At 34.5% G+C, this 13653-nt stretch overlaps 1 protein-coding gene and 1 long non-coding RNA gene across 11 annotated transcripts in view; both read right to left on the reverse strand.

Annotated features, from left to right (window-relative positions):
• Positions 1-13653, reverse strand: part of LOC143265851 (uncharacterized) — a 129499-nt gene that overhangs the window by 9644 nt on the left and 106202 nt on the right. The gene's annotated exons all lie outside the window — the stretch shown is intronic.
• Positions 1001-8804, reverse strand: LOC143266656 (uncharacterized). The gene is made up of 3 exons (XR_013041602.1): positions 3216-8804; positions 2502-3091; positions 1001-2421 (listed from the first exon to the last, which is right to left on the reverse strand). It is a non-coding gene; the product is annotated as an uncharacterized LOC143266656 (long non-coding RNA).

A 13653-nucleotide genomic window follows, 5' to 3' on the forward strand; every position in this document is an offset into this window, starting at 1 on the left:
TTAACAAGGGACATTACTCAATCGACACATACCGATTTTTATGCACTTCGAGTATCATATAGAACGCAAAAAAATATTTTCATACTGAAGAGGTGAAAATAGTCTTCAAAGTAAAGGGTTGAAATCATACTTTTGGAAATATCACGGGAATTAATGAAGATAATTAGAAGTTTTTTTTTTTAATTGATGGTCTTTAAATAGGGAATTTTTGTGCTCAAGAAAATTTTAGTAAACTTTATTTAAATAATATTTTGAAAATTTACAATTTTTGTGTAAATTTTTGTACTAAATGTTGATTTATTTTTTTGCAACTTTGTGTATTTAAAGTATGGACTAAAATAGAGGATACGTGTTTTTGGAGTTAGTTTTTTGCAGCAATGTTTATTAGATATACAATATGAAATCACCTCCTGTGAAGAGGGGTAATCAACATTTTTATTAAAAATATCATTATTTTTACAATCTTTTACAATATTCTTGACTTTTTATAGCTCTTCATATGCCATTAATTGATTTCTCAATAATTATTGTAAGTGTCGCAGGTGTGAGCGTAACGCGATTCTAATCTCCGCCGCAAGGAACATAGGCTTTTATGGCCAATACTGATAAAATTAGTTTAATTTAATTCTATTTTCTTAGTTTCTTAAAAATCTCAATGTTTCTAAAAGTTCTAAATATTTTATTTGGATTGAAGACTTTACGGCTGTAAAAGTATAAACGCCTAACTACATGTTGTCACAGAAAGAAAAAGAATTGCGATAAACAACCTCTAAAGTGTAATAAAAAAATTAGAAAATAATAAAGAAATGAATATATATTGATATAATAATAATATTATAATAGAAGTAGATTATTCGTTAACACCGTGTAATAAAAAGAGAATAAAATTGCTCAAAAATATTAAAGTCAAATATGTTATAAAGCAACAGGAAGATTTTTAAAACTGTATGCATTAATATACAAAATAAGAAAAAAGAAGATAACAGTGTTACAAAAAAAAATAAGTTTTAACAAAGAAAAGGATTTAAGTTTTCATTATTCTGAATCATTATGAGTATTATTAGACAAATATAAATTTTTACAATTGTTCAATTCTAAATGTGTTGAATCTACTTGGAAAGTCGTGCAATTAACATTATTATTATTATTATGAAAATTTGAACGTATTTTACAAACCGCGTTTAAACATGCAATATCCAACCGATTTCTCTTTTTATTCTTCACGTTTGTAACGATGGAAAATATTCTCTCTGCTTCGACATATAGAATGCGGAAGAAACAAAACTGTATATACTAAATTCTGTCAATTTGGAAAAAATCACCATTAATATTTTTTTTCCGAAATATTATTCCACGTATTATCAATTTCTAATTTAGCCAAAAGAATTTTTTCCGCGTCACTAAATACTTAAGGCAACATTCTCCACTCATATGCTAAAGCCGTGACATCACAAGTTTGAAAGAATGTTGCTAAATATTGTAGGTCCAGGAAGATAAACCTACTTTTCCCGAGTAAAGCTATATTAGGATCCAAAAATTGAAACTCGGGAAAATCTTTATCATTATAAGGTAATCTATTTATCATTTCTTATAACGCGGTTCTGTAAAATGATAAACACATTGAAGTAATTTCTTTAATAAATTCGGAAGATTATAATTTTATAAACGATTGCCATAGCGGATCAAGACATTAATTGTATGTATACTAATATCTTAAATTACGTGCGGTCGTAAAAAATTAGCCATCTGCTTTATTAAAAGCTCAGTAGTTTCAGCAAATATCTTAAAAACAGCAAATCTGCTTTTATGTTATTATCATTTAAAATCTTAAAAATTGTTGTTGCGGAATTGCTGGGACTTTCAAAAAGTTGCAAATGAAAGTAAGATATTAAGATTTTCCAATTATCGAGAAGTCTAACAAGACATTTTTACAAAGCAAGCCATCTGGTGTTTGATAATTAAAAAATTTTTCGCGTTTCTACGTTACAAAATCTCTGAAATTCGCACAGGATAACTGACCGTTTTGCACTAGAAAAATATTTTCCTAGAAAAATATGCTGCAACAGCGTGTAAAAGATTTTCACATGACCACGCAAGCTTAATTCTAAATAATAATTTCGTATTTTCCAGAAAACCTTATTTCCTGCGATTTCTTGGCAAACCATCCTTGTAATAATAAATAATGGCTACAAGTATAGTTTATTAAAAGGAAAAAGATGTTACTTGATAAAAGTACAAAATAGTAATATAAAACAGGAAAATTATATTACATATACAATATATATATTTCACTTATATATTTCGCTTCTCAATATTGCTATTCATCTTGTGCAGTGTAACGGAAGTTATGACTGAAACTGCCCCATGGATGCGAACCACCAGTTCATCCCGACAGGTAACCGACTGTCGATACACCTCATTCTGAAAAATTTATATGACATTTAATTTTGCTTAAAATACTATGAAATTAATTTTTTTCTTAAGAAAATTTTGTATTTTACCTTCAAGAACCCCCAAAAGAAAAAATCCAGCGGGTTCATATCTGATGACATGGGGGACCACGCGACAGGGCCGCCACTCCCACCCACCTGTCCTGAAAGGTGTGATCTAGGCAAGCCTGAACACTTGCGGCATAATGGGCTGTAGTACCATCATGTTGGAGAAATATGTTCTGTCGAATTTCTAGTGGAATTTCTTCCAAAAGAGTCGGTATAACATGCTCCAAGTACATTTTATATGTTAATCCGACCAATCTGTCGGGCAAAATGTGTAGACCAACAATAAAATCCCCACAAATGCCGGCCCAAAGATTCGCGGACCAGTACTCTTGCATTGCCCGTGGACGGATCGCATGCAGATTCTCATCGTTCCACAAATGCAAATTATGGGCATTAAAGCATCCTTCTCTAGTGAAAAGGGCTTCATCTGTCCACAAAACGTATTGGAAGAAAGATGGATTCCGCTCGTTCTTTCCCACAAGCCACCTAGCATAGCGAACGAATGTAATCTTCTGGGTTCCTGAACATACATGTATTTGTACGGGTGCAGCGTATTTTCTTGTAGAATGCGATGAACCGACGACTTACTGATCCTAAAATAAAACACAAAACTACATTATTATAAAAAAATTAAAGTGATAGTTAAATAAAAAATAATAGATAAATAAGATGTTATCATCTGTTGCATAAATATTTATAATAATTAATTTAACTTACCCCAAACGGTGACGTATACTAAGGATCCCATCCCGGTCAAATTGTTCGAGGACTTCATTTGCCCGTGCCGTGGAGATCTGACACGAGCAACCTGCACCTTCTAGAGCAGGCTGGAATGAGCAACTCGAATATAACCGTGCAGCTAATCGTCTAAAGGAATTAGCCGACGGTAAATTTTGACCGGGATGCTCCTCTGCATACTGCCGGGCAGCTTCTTCCGCATTCCCATTACACTACGCGAAGGTGAAAAACATGTTGTAACATTGCGCGTTTGAATACATTTTCGTACGAGGGCACTTGTTGACTCGTATGTTAAAGTCCGAAAACGGTTGACTTTAGATTGGAGTTCAGAAACAAATGGCCTGTTTGTTAATTCTTAAGTCCAAAACGAATGACTTTGTAACTAAGAACTAGTTGAAACACAGGTCGATTAGTTAAAACGGTTGACCTATATTTTAACTCTTTTACGTTCGACAGGATTGACGTTAATATTAACTCTGACGATATGTTTCGTCTTCGCTTCCTCGAAACGTCGGAAGTGCAAGGAGGCATGCTGATTGATTCTCATTAAAAACGTTGATTTTTCATCCAGCATACTCTTTGACTTGGGTCCACCCTCTCTTGCGCCCTGAGCGCACCTTTTTTGGAAGAGGGTGGAAAAAATACCGATGAGTAAGGGAGGATCTCAAAGGTCGGCAACGCCGGTGTTTTTCCTTTCAGGTGACACGCACATTGTCCTAAAATGTACCGCTAGGAAAGAACCGAGGCCCGACCTCGATGACCCTTCGCGGAAACCCCCATTTATGATAGAGTAATTATTGAAGACGAAATGAAAGTTAGAAATTCTAAAGGTATTGTTCGAAAAAAATGGTAAACTAAATTGCTGGCGATGGCTAAAATTTGTCTTTAAAAAATAATTGTTAGACCTGGACCCATCATAAACTACCTACGAAATCCTCGCGTATTGTATTCCGTCGCACGTTCGGATCAGCACTTTATAAATGATTTTATTAATTTATGTACATATGTTGCTAAACCAATGTATCTTTCGTTTTTGTCGTATGCTTGTAGGTGGGAGGGAGGTGTAGCATGCCTGTCGAAAGGCTCGAATGTAGTTATAAATCACGCGCGTACATTGTCTGCTTTTACGTACATTAAACTTTAGGTCTCCTTTTTCATTACATAGTATTGTCAGTTCTTTTTTGAATTGTTATTAATAACACATCGAATTTGTACCCGTATCGCTCGATTTCGGGGATAATATTATATAGCGAAGATTACAAAATTCGGAAACAAATAAAATTTGTGAGGGAGTGTTATTCAATATAGAGAATAATCGTTTAAACAAATTCATGTGTAGGGTTAACAAAAAAAGAAATATTGTATATTTATTGAAGAGAGTGTAATAATTAGAAAAATCAGCTCCTTTTGAAGCCATCATACCAAACAGTTTTAACATATTTATCGCCATACCACCTGTATTCGGATAATATCATATATTTATTTCAGTTAACCAATAATGTCATAAAGAACAATTTTAATTATATAATGATAAATGGTATTATTAAACACTATAAGTTATATGTATAAAAAAATAATTGAATATTGTCAGAGTAATCGAATATCTTTGTTGAGAATAAAATTACAATTAATTACCATTTTTAACAACTTTCATGCGTGTTTATAAATTTGTCGCTCAAGGCGTTAAAGCGAAAAGTGAAAGTAATCGTGTCGAGAGTTCATTGATTCCATGTTTTCCATGTTAACAGTTGATTGACATCAGCTATCGAATGGTTGGAAATAATTCCAATCGGTAAAATGATCCAGTCTCTTCTAAGCAGGATAATTTGTGGCTCAATGGGTCACATTTAAATTCTTTTATCTTTTATTGCTTTCGCATAACGAATAATATTCTAGTCGATGGTATATTTCAGAGTTGAGTGACCGTTAAAAGAAAAGAAAATCGGGCAACGACGTCGCCGCCCGACGACTTCCAACAATCGTGAGAGTCGTCGTTCATCCTTAGCGTCGTATGGTAGCGAGTAGATGCGATTTATGTGTTAAAGAAATAAATTTTTTTATGGTTCCAATTAATTAGTGTTTTCTTCAGTTTTTCTTTATATGTACTCGGACCCTGACCTATTACACCTGTAAGTCAAAGTGTAGGGTTACGCTCGAATCTGGGTTGATTTGGTGTTAAAACCGATGCCATAATAAATCATAGTCATATGTGGAATTTTATAATTAGGGTTGCGTTATATCAATTTACAATTAGGAGCCGTAGCCAAAACCGTGATTGAGATTTACGTCTGCATCAAGATTTAAGTAGAACCAATTAGTACCAAAATCAGAGCATAATCGAAGTCAAAATCAGAATCATCGTTAAATTAAGGTTAAAATCATATTCAGACTCAATGTTAAAATTTAAATTTAATTTTAGAATCAGGATCATAATTAGGAATTTTAAATCCTGAAAATTTAAGACTTGAAAACCTTCAAGAATTCAGAGTTTAAGTTTTGAAGACGTTAGGCCAATAGAATTAAAACAAGAATTGGCATTGGAGTCAGAATCAAACATATTTAGGATCAAAATTTGAGTTAAAATCAAATGAGGTGCAGAATCAAGACAAATCAGAATTAGGTCAAATCGAAATTAAGTTTGGGGTTAAAGTCAGAGTCACGATCAAAGATTTACATTTAGAATTTATGAATTGAAGTTTGTAAAAATTAAAAAAATTAAAAATTTACGATTTACACTAAAAGGGACTTGAATTTAGGGTTAAACCAGGGTAGACATTGAAGTTAAGATCGAAGTAAGATTAGGATTGAGATCAAGGTCAGAACTATAGTTAGCATTTAGGTCAGAGTCATCATCCAGCCAAAGTCAGCTTGGAATCAGATTTGAAATTGGTGTCAGAATCACAGTCAGAATTTGAAATTTCAAATTTTAGGTTTTGCGAGGTTTTCGAGAAATTAAAAATTTAAATTAAAGGAATTTTCAAATTTAGGATTAAAATCAGGAGAATCAAAGTAAGATTCGGATCAGACTCAAAGTCGGAGCTGCAGTTAAAACTTAGGTCAAAGTCAAAATCAAGGTCAAAGTCAGTATCGGGGTCAAAAACCATGATCAGAATCAAGTGTTAATTGAGAGTCAGATGTAAATCGTAATACTATCAGCTTCAGAACCGCCGTCAAAATCAAATGTTAGTTCAGAATTGATGTTGCGTCACAGTGTTAGAGTTAGAGCATACTCAAGATCCGAATTAGCTTCAAAGTTAAGTCAAAGTCAAACTCCAAACAAAGTCATGATCAAAATCAGATCAAAATTAAGGTCAAGACTGTAGTCAGGTTAGGGTTGTGATACAATATAAATTTCAGAATGTAATTTAGGGATGTGTATATGGCAAATAAATTACTAACAGAGTGAGTTGCGTTTTCTGTGTATCTGTATTGGGAACGCACGTCGTTATCTCTTTTAGAAACTTGCAAGATTTTTTCTGACTCTATATCTGAATCTCTTGCAATCGAGCTTCTTCTTTTAATACCTACATGGTGTTTTAGGCTAACCCCCGACAAGGTGGAGTTAACTAATTATACAGAAATCTTATGTAGTACGCTTCCTTAAAGCGGGGGTACGATTGGATGGGGATAGCGATGGCCGGCGAAGGTGGCCACGCAGCGGAATTTCGCTGGACCTTAGGTCAGCTACGCGACCAGCCGATGGTTGCTTGACCTCTCGATGAAGACCTTTAGGGAAACCCAGGGTTTATAACACTAAGCGTTTTACTATTGAGGCCATTAGCGAAATTCTAAATACGATCATGCTTTCACTAAAAATTCTAAAATGCCTTTCTCAAAAACAGTTCCCCTGTCGTCCATGTCATAAGTGCTAGTCGTTTGCACGTTCGATGCTATTTGCAAGTTTACAAATTTATGACTAGCCGCTACAATAAGAATTTTAGATTTGAGCAAATTTCAAGAATTTGATATTGATTCGGTAGGTGATCTGAAATTTCAATGAGAACCAAAATTGGCATTGAAACCAAAATAAGGGTCAGGATTAGAATTTTAATTGAAGTTTGGATCAGAATCAAAATCACATTACAATCAGTACTAAAAATTAAATTGTGATTTAGGCCACATTTACAATCGAAATTTTTAAATTGAAATTTTTTAGAGGGCTTGGAAAGATCTCAGAATTCTAGGTTAATTCGAGGGAAGTTTTAAAATTAGGGTTAAAACCACGATCGTCATGGAAGTCTCCCTCAAAGTAAAATACGGGAATTTGAGTTAAAATCAGGGTCAAGGACAGAGCCATTATCAAAGTCAGAAACCGGATCAGTATCAGAATCTAAGTGAGAATCGGATTTAAATCGTGATTAACGACATCAGAATCATGATCAAAATCAGAGTCGAGATTAAGGGCAACATTATAGCCGATTCATGACCAATATGTGATTCAAAAATTTAGGGATTTTAGAAATTTGGTAAAATTTTCTAAACTTTTAAATTTAATTCAAAAAATGATCTGAAATGTCAAATAAGTCGGTCTCGTCATTGACGTCAAGATCCAAAATGGGGTCAAAATTTTATTTAAATTTTGAATTAGAATTTCAGTTAATTTTAGATCAAACTCAAGGTCAAAATCACTGTCACAGTCAAACCCACGATTCTAGCTTGGGATCAAAACCAGGATCACAACCAACGTTCAAATTTCAAATTTTAGGATTTGTAAAATTTTAGAATTTGAATTTAAATTTATATTAAAGGAAGTTTCGAAATTTAGGGTTAAAACCAGGGTTGTCATGTAATTCATATTCGAAGTGAATTTCGTGTCGAAGTAATGGTCAGAGCTATGATTTGAATTTAGGACAAAATCAAAAACATGCCCAAGGTTAACATTGAAATCGGACATCAGATTGAAGATCAAAAGGTAGGTGAGAATCGGATTTAAATCGTGATTAAGTCAGCATCAGGGTCGATATCAGAATCAAAAGCCCAGCATCGATGTTACATCAAAAGACTAAGGTTGGGGCATACTCGATATCCGAATCAGTCTTAGAGTTACGTCAAGGTCGAATCCCGGCAGAGTCACGCTCAAAGTTGGAAAAGAAATTAAAGGCAAGATTATAGCCAGTTCATGACAAATATGAGATTCCAGAATTCGGGCTTTTAGAATTTTGGAAAAATTAAAACATTTATATCTGGTTTAAAAGGTGACCTGACACTTCAATTAGGCCGGGCTTGTCATTGACTTCAAGATCCAGAGCAGGGTCAAAATTCAATTAGATTTCCAATGTTGTTAAAAAATAATTTAATTTAATTCTATTTCCTCAGTTTCTTAAAAAATCCCAATGTTTCCAAAAGTTCTAAATATTTTATTTAGATTGAAGACTTTACGCCTGTAAAAGTGTAAAAGCAGTATTGTCCATAAAAACCTGTGTTCCTTGCGACGGTGATTATAAACGCGTCACGCTCATACCTGCGACGCTTACAATAATTATTCAGAAATCAATTAACGGCATATGAAGAGGTATAAAATGTCTGAAATATCGTAAAAGATTGTAAAAATAATGATATTTTTAATAAAAATGCTAATTGCCCCTCTTCACAGGAGGTGATTTCAAATTATATATCTAATAAACATTGCTACAAACAACAAATTCTAAAAACACGTATCCTCTATTTTAGTCCATACTTTAGACACACAACGTTGCAAAAAAATAAATCAACATTTAGTATAAAAATTTAAACAAAAATGATAAATTTTCAAAATATTATTTAAACAAATAAAGTTTATTGAAATTTTTTTACGCACAAAAATTCCCTATTTAAAGATCAACATTTTACAAAAGAAAGCATCCAATTATCTCCTTTAATTCCGGAGATATTCCCAAAAATATGATTTCAGCCCTTAATTTTGGGGCTATTTTAACCCCTTCAATATGCACGATTGCCGACAAAAAAAATACGTGTCAAATATTTTTTTGAGAACTATCTTTCACATAAGTTTCATTAAAATCGGTGTGTCGCGGTTCGATATGTTTCCTTGTAAGCTTAACCCGCCAATAGAGTAAGAGAAGGAGCTTGTCTGGGACTGTTCGCGTCTTTCTTATCTCTCTTACTGTCTCCCGTTTTTGTTTGCTATTTTATTTGTTATTTGCTATTTTCAGAGTTTTTTAGTACCTTTGGTGTTGCGTCTGATGGAAGTGTATGGGGTGTGTGGCTGCATGCCCTTCTCATTATCGCTAGATTGCCGCTAGATTATCGCTAGATTATTTGATTGCGGGTTTCGGGATTTCGCGGTGTAAAGTGTATGTAAAGAGTATTTGCGTATTATGTCTCTGTGTGATTTCTTGGGAGTTAGTTTACTCTAAATCAGTTTCCGGCTATATCTGTAGTCGGTGTAGGATGCTTCGGTATTAAGGGGCTACCTCGAAGTTGGGATTCCTACCAGAGATTCATTGAGTTTCGTATCTGCTTGATTTCGGTTTGGATTTCGTCCTATATCGGTGTTATTGTCCAGTTGATGCATAGTTGGGAGCCAGGCGCGTTTTGTGCGATAGTGTGCGAAATTGTCGTTCCGGGCGCCGTTCGTGTTTGATCATGGTCAGGGTCAAAGTCTTTGTTGGAATTTTGATTCAGTTTAGTTTCATCTTGTTTGATTGCCGTTGATCAGTATCGCTTCCCGCGGTTTTATTCCGCGCCTTGGGCGCAGTCGAGTTAATTTATTACTTTATTACCTTTGTTTTGTCCTTGCAGGTACAGTATTCACTCCGTAAATGTTACTTTTGCCGGTCTCCTTTGTAACATTTACGGTAGAGGTCCTACATTCTTTGTAGTGTGCCGAACGTAGAAAGAGACAGCGATACAGAAGACAAGGAGGGATAGAGTTTCGAGCGTTCGGCAAACGTGAAAGACTCGTGCGTGTTCTGTTTTTTAAATTAAAAAATTAAAATTCTTTATTTTTGGTTTTTCGTCAACGGAACTTTTACCATCGTATTTGTCTCATTTTTGTGATTAAAATGACACCAAACACGATATGATTACGATCGTAATTACTTATGTAACAAGCCATGGAAGTTTGGGATGTAACATTTACGGTAGAGGTGCGAATTCCTAACATTATCCGTTCGAATTGGAGCAGTGAAAAAGAAAATCTTGCACCACACGAGATTTTTATGCAATATGTACATTGTGCCTTATTTAATACAACTAATTATTAATTTAAAAAATATATCTTAGAGTTTCCTATAGGTTTACGACATGACGAGAGAAAGCGGTCACTTTTGAACCCTATAATTTAGTATCCGTACCATCTGCGTGCCAGCACTAGGATGGTACGTGACAATTTGTAATTTTTAGCAGATTTATTTATTGCTACACTAGTCCTTAAAGTTTTTGGCTTCAGTGACACAGGCCATGTCATAAACCTGGAGGCTTAGAAGACCAGAGTGTGATTTTCAAACGGAGCACATAATTTGGTAATTTGAATTGTAACCATTATATTTTTGTGTCTCTTAATCTGTGTAATATCTTCAGGATCCGAGTATAAACACAAAATTAAGAGAACACCAATGAATTCAGAAAAAATCAGATATTTATTCCTTAAAAAAAACGTAAAGGTGGTCGCGAGATCGATTCGCACGACGTAACGGACAATGCAAGATTCGCCAATCACCGGACGACGCCGGGCGGTGACGTCGTTACCCGATTTTCGTTTCTTTAACCGTCGATGGAATATTCTATCGACGGAAAATGCAGTTTTACTCGCGCTCTTTACGCTCGCTCTTACAGTCGGAAGAGATACATAGATTCATACAAGATTCATACAAGTATCAGCAACATTATTATCAAATTATTTGGGTAATACTTTAAACTTTGACGGCACGAAGTACAATATATTTATCTTATAGTATTAATTTTGTATAAGTACTTAGTGTTAAGTTCCTATAATTAGTATTTATTTTTTATAAATAGTGTGAAGTGCTCATAAGTAGTGTTTATTTTTTATAAATAGTGTGAAGTGCTTATAAGTAGTGTTTATTTTTTATAAATAGTGTGAAGTGCTCATAAGTAGTGTTTATTTTTTATAAATAGTGTGAAGTGCTTATAAGTAGTGTTTATTTTTTATAAATAGTGTGAAGTGCTCATAAGTAGTGTACATAATAAGTGAAGTGATATGGCGGCTAAAAAAGTCACGCTGAATATGCAGCAACGTTTGGACGTTTTAAAGGACTTGGAAACAATACCCATATCAGCAGTTGCTAAAAAATATGAAGTCAGCACTATGACTATTAGGAGAATAAAACGGAATACTACAAAAATTATGGAGTTTGAAGAGAAAGATAAGCGACAGAAGAAACGGCAACGGGTAAAAAGTCCAGTGTACTCCGAAATAGATCGAGAATTGTACAGCTGGTTCATAGAGAGAAGAACACTGGGGGATTATGTAACGGATGCTCTGCTTTTGGAAAAGGCACAAGAACTGAAAGAAAGTATGCCATCAACATCAGATTTCAAAGTCAGCAATGGGTGGCTGGGAAAATTTAAGAATAGGCACAACATTCGATTAGTAAAAATATATGGTGAGGAAGCCAGTGCTGATGAAGATGCAGCAAATACATTCAGAAACAATTTTAAAACATTTATGGAGGAAAATGATGTCAACGCAGATACAATTTATAACATGGATGAAAGTGGCTTATTGTGGAAGGCATTGCCAACCAAAACCTTAGCTCCGCAAAATGAGAAAGTTACTGGACATAAACAGCGGAAGGAACGAGTCACAGTAGCTTTTTGTGCAAATGCAAGTGGGACCCACAAATTAACGCCGTTAGTTGTTAATAAATACAAAAAACCTAGAGCGTTAAGAAATATAATGGATAATTTACCAGTTGTATATAAATTCCAAAAAAATGCTTGGATGACTCGCGAGTTATTCGTAGATTGGTACGATAATCATTTTAAACCAAGCGTCCGGAATTTTCAGTTAGAAAACGGGATTTTAGGAAAAACAATTTTATTACTTGACAACTGTTCGGGACATAAAATGCCAGAGAATTACTCAGAGGATGAGAATTTTGTGATAATGTATTTGCCGCCAAATACAACGTCGATAATACAGCCAATGGATCAAGGCATTATTGAAAAAACGAAAAGACGTTTCCGACATCAACTGATGCGTCTTGTGTTACAAAACCAAGATGGCATACAGTCATTTTATTCCCATTATACGATAAAAGATTGTCTACAGTTAATAAATGAAGCGTGGAGTACTGTAACCGGCTACAACATTAGAAATTCATGGAAGAAAATAATTACGATTTACACAACAGAGGAAATGCCAGAAGAAGAGATCCTACAAGAACGAACGGAAATGCAGGAACTGCAGGACATGATCAGTATCATTTCAGAAGGAAATGTAAACGCAGAGGAAGTTGCAGAGTTATTACGAAGTTCCCATCAAAATGAAAAAAGATTGTCATTGGAAATGGCAGTTGAAGAACCAAGTGATGTGGACATTAGGGAAACCAATGAAGAGGCGGACAATAATGCAGAAGAGGAAGCAAAAGAAAAGGGTAATGAAGATGACCAGTCGCCAGAAGACAGTGGCATAAAATTAAATGCCGAAGAAAGAAACGAATTAAATTTATTATTTGGGACATTGGAAAATTATGTACCGCGGATGCCACCGTCAGCCCGACTACAAGTTCAGGCATTGAAAATGACCCTTTTAGGAAGTAAGAAATAAAAGGAAGATGCAGACGAAAATATCTAGAAAGGTAACAGCATTAATTACAGGTAAGTGTTAACAATACATTTTTTACATTAGTAGTTAATTGTATTAAATATTAAGACACAATATACATATTGCATAAAAACCGCGTGTGGTGCAAGATTTTCTTTTTTACTGCTCCAATTCCAACGGATAATGTTAGGAATTCGTATCCCTCTTGGGGCCCCCGCATGTGGCGGGGAAGGACCCCCGTGGGGGTTTTAGTGGGTAAAAATCCCACATAACCCCGTGCCCTTTCCCAAGGGTGCGGGATATCTTTGGAAGATTTCCCCCACGTAAAAAAAAAAAAAAAAAATTCGCACCTCTACCGTAAATGTTACATCCCAAACTTCCATGGCTTGTTATATAAGTAATTACGATCGTAATCATATCGTGTTTGGTGTCATTTTAATCACAAAAACGAGACAAATACGATGGTAAAAGTTCCGTTGGCGAAAAACCAAAAATAAAGAATTTTGATTTTTGAATTTAAAAGACAGGCACGCACGAGTCTTTCATGTTTGCCGAACGCGTCAACCTTCTGCTTCTCTTTCTTTTCCATTCGCCGTCCTCTTTTATGTTAAAAACTTTAATCACTCATAACACACGCAATTGTTAACGTAATTATATCATGTTTGATGTCATTTTAATCAGGAAATC

Source organism: Megachile rotundata, chromosome 2, assembly GCF_050947335.1.
Source record: "Megachile rotundata isolate GNS110a chromosome 2, iyMegRotu1, whole genome shotgun sequence".
Taxonomy (NCBI): Eukaryota; Metazoa; Arthropoda; class Insecta; order Hymenoptera; family Megachilidae; genus Megachile; species Megachile rotundata.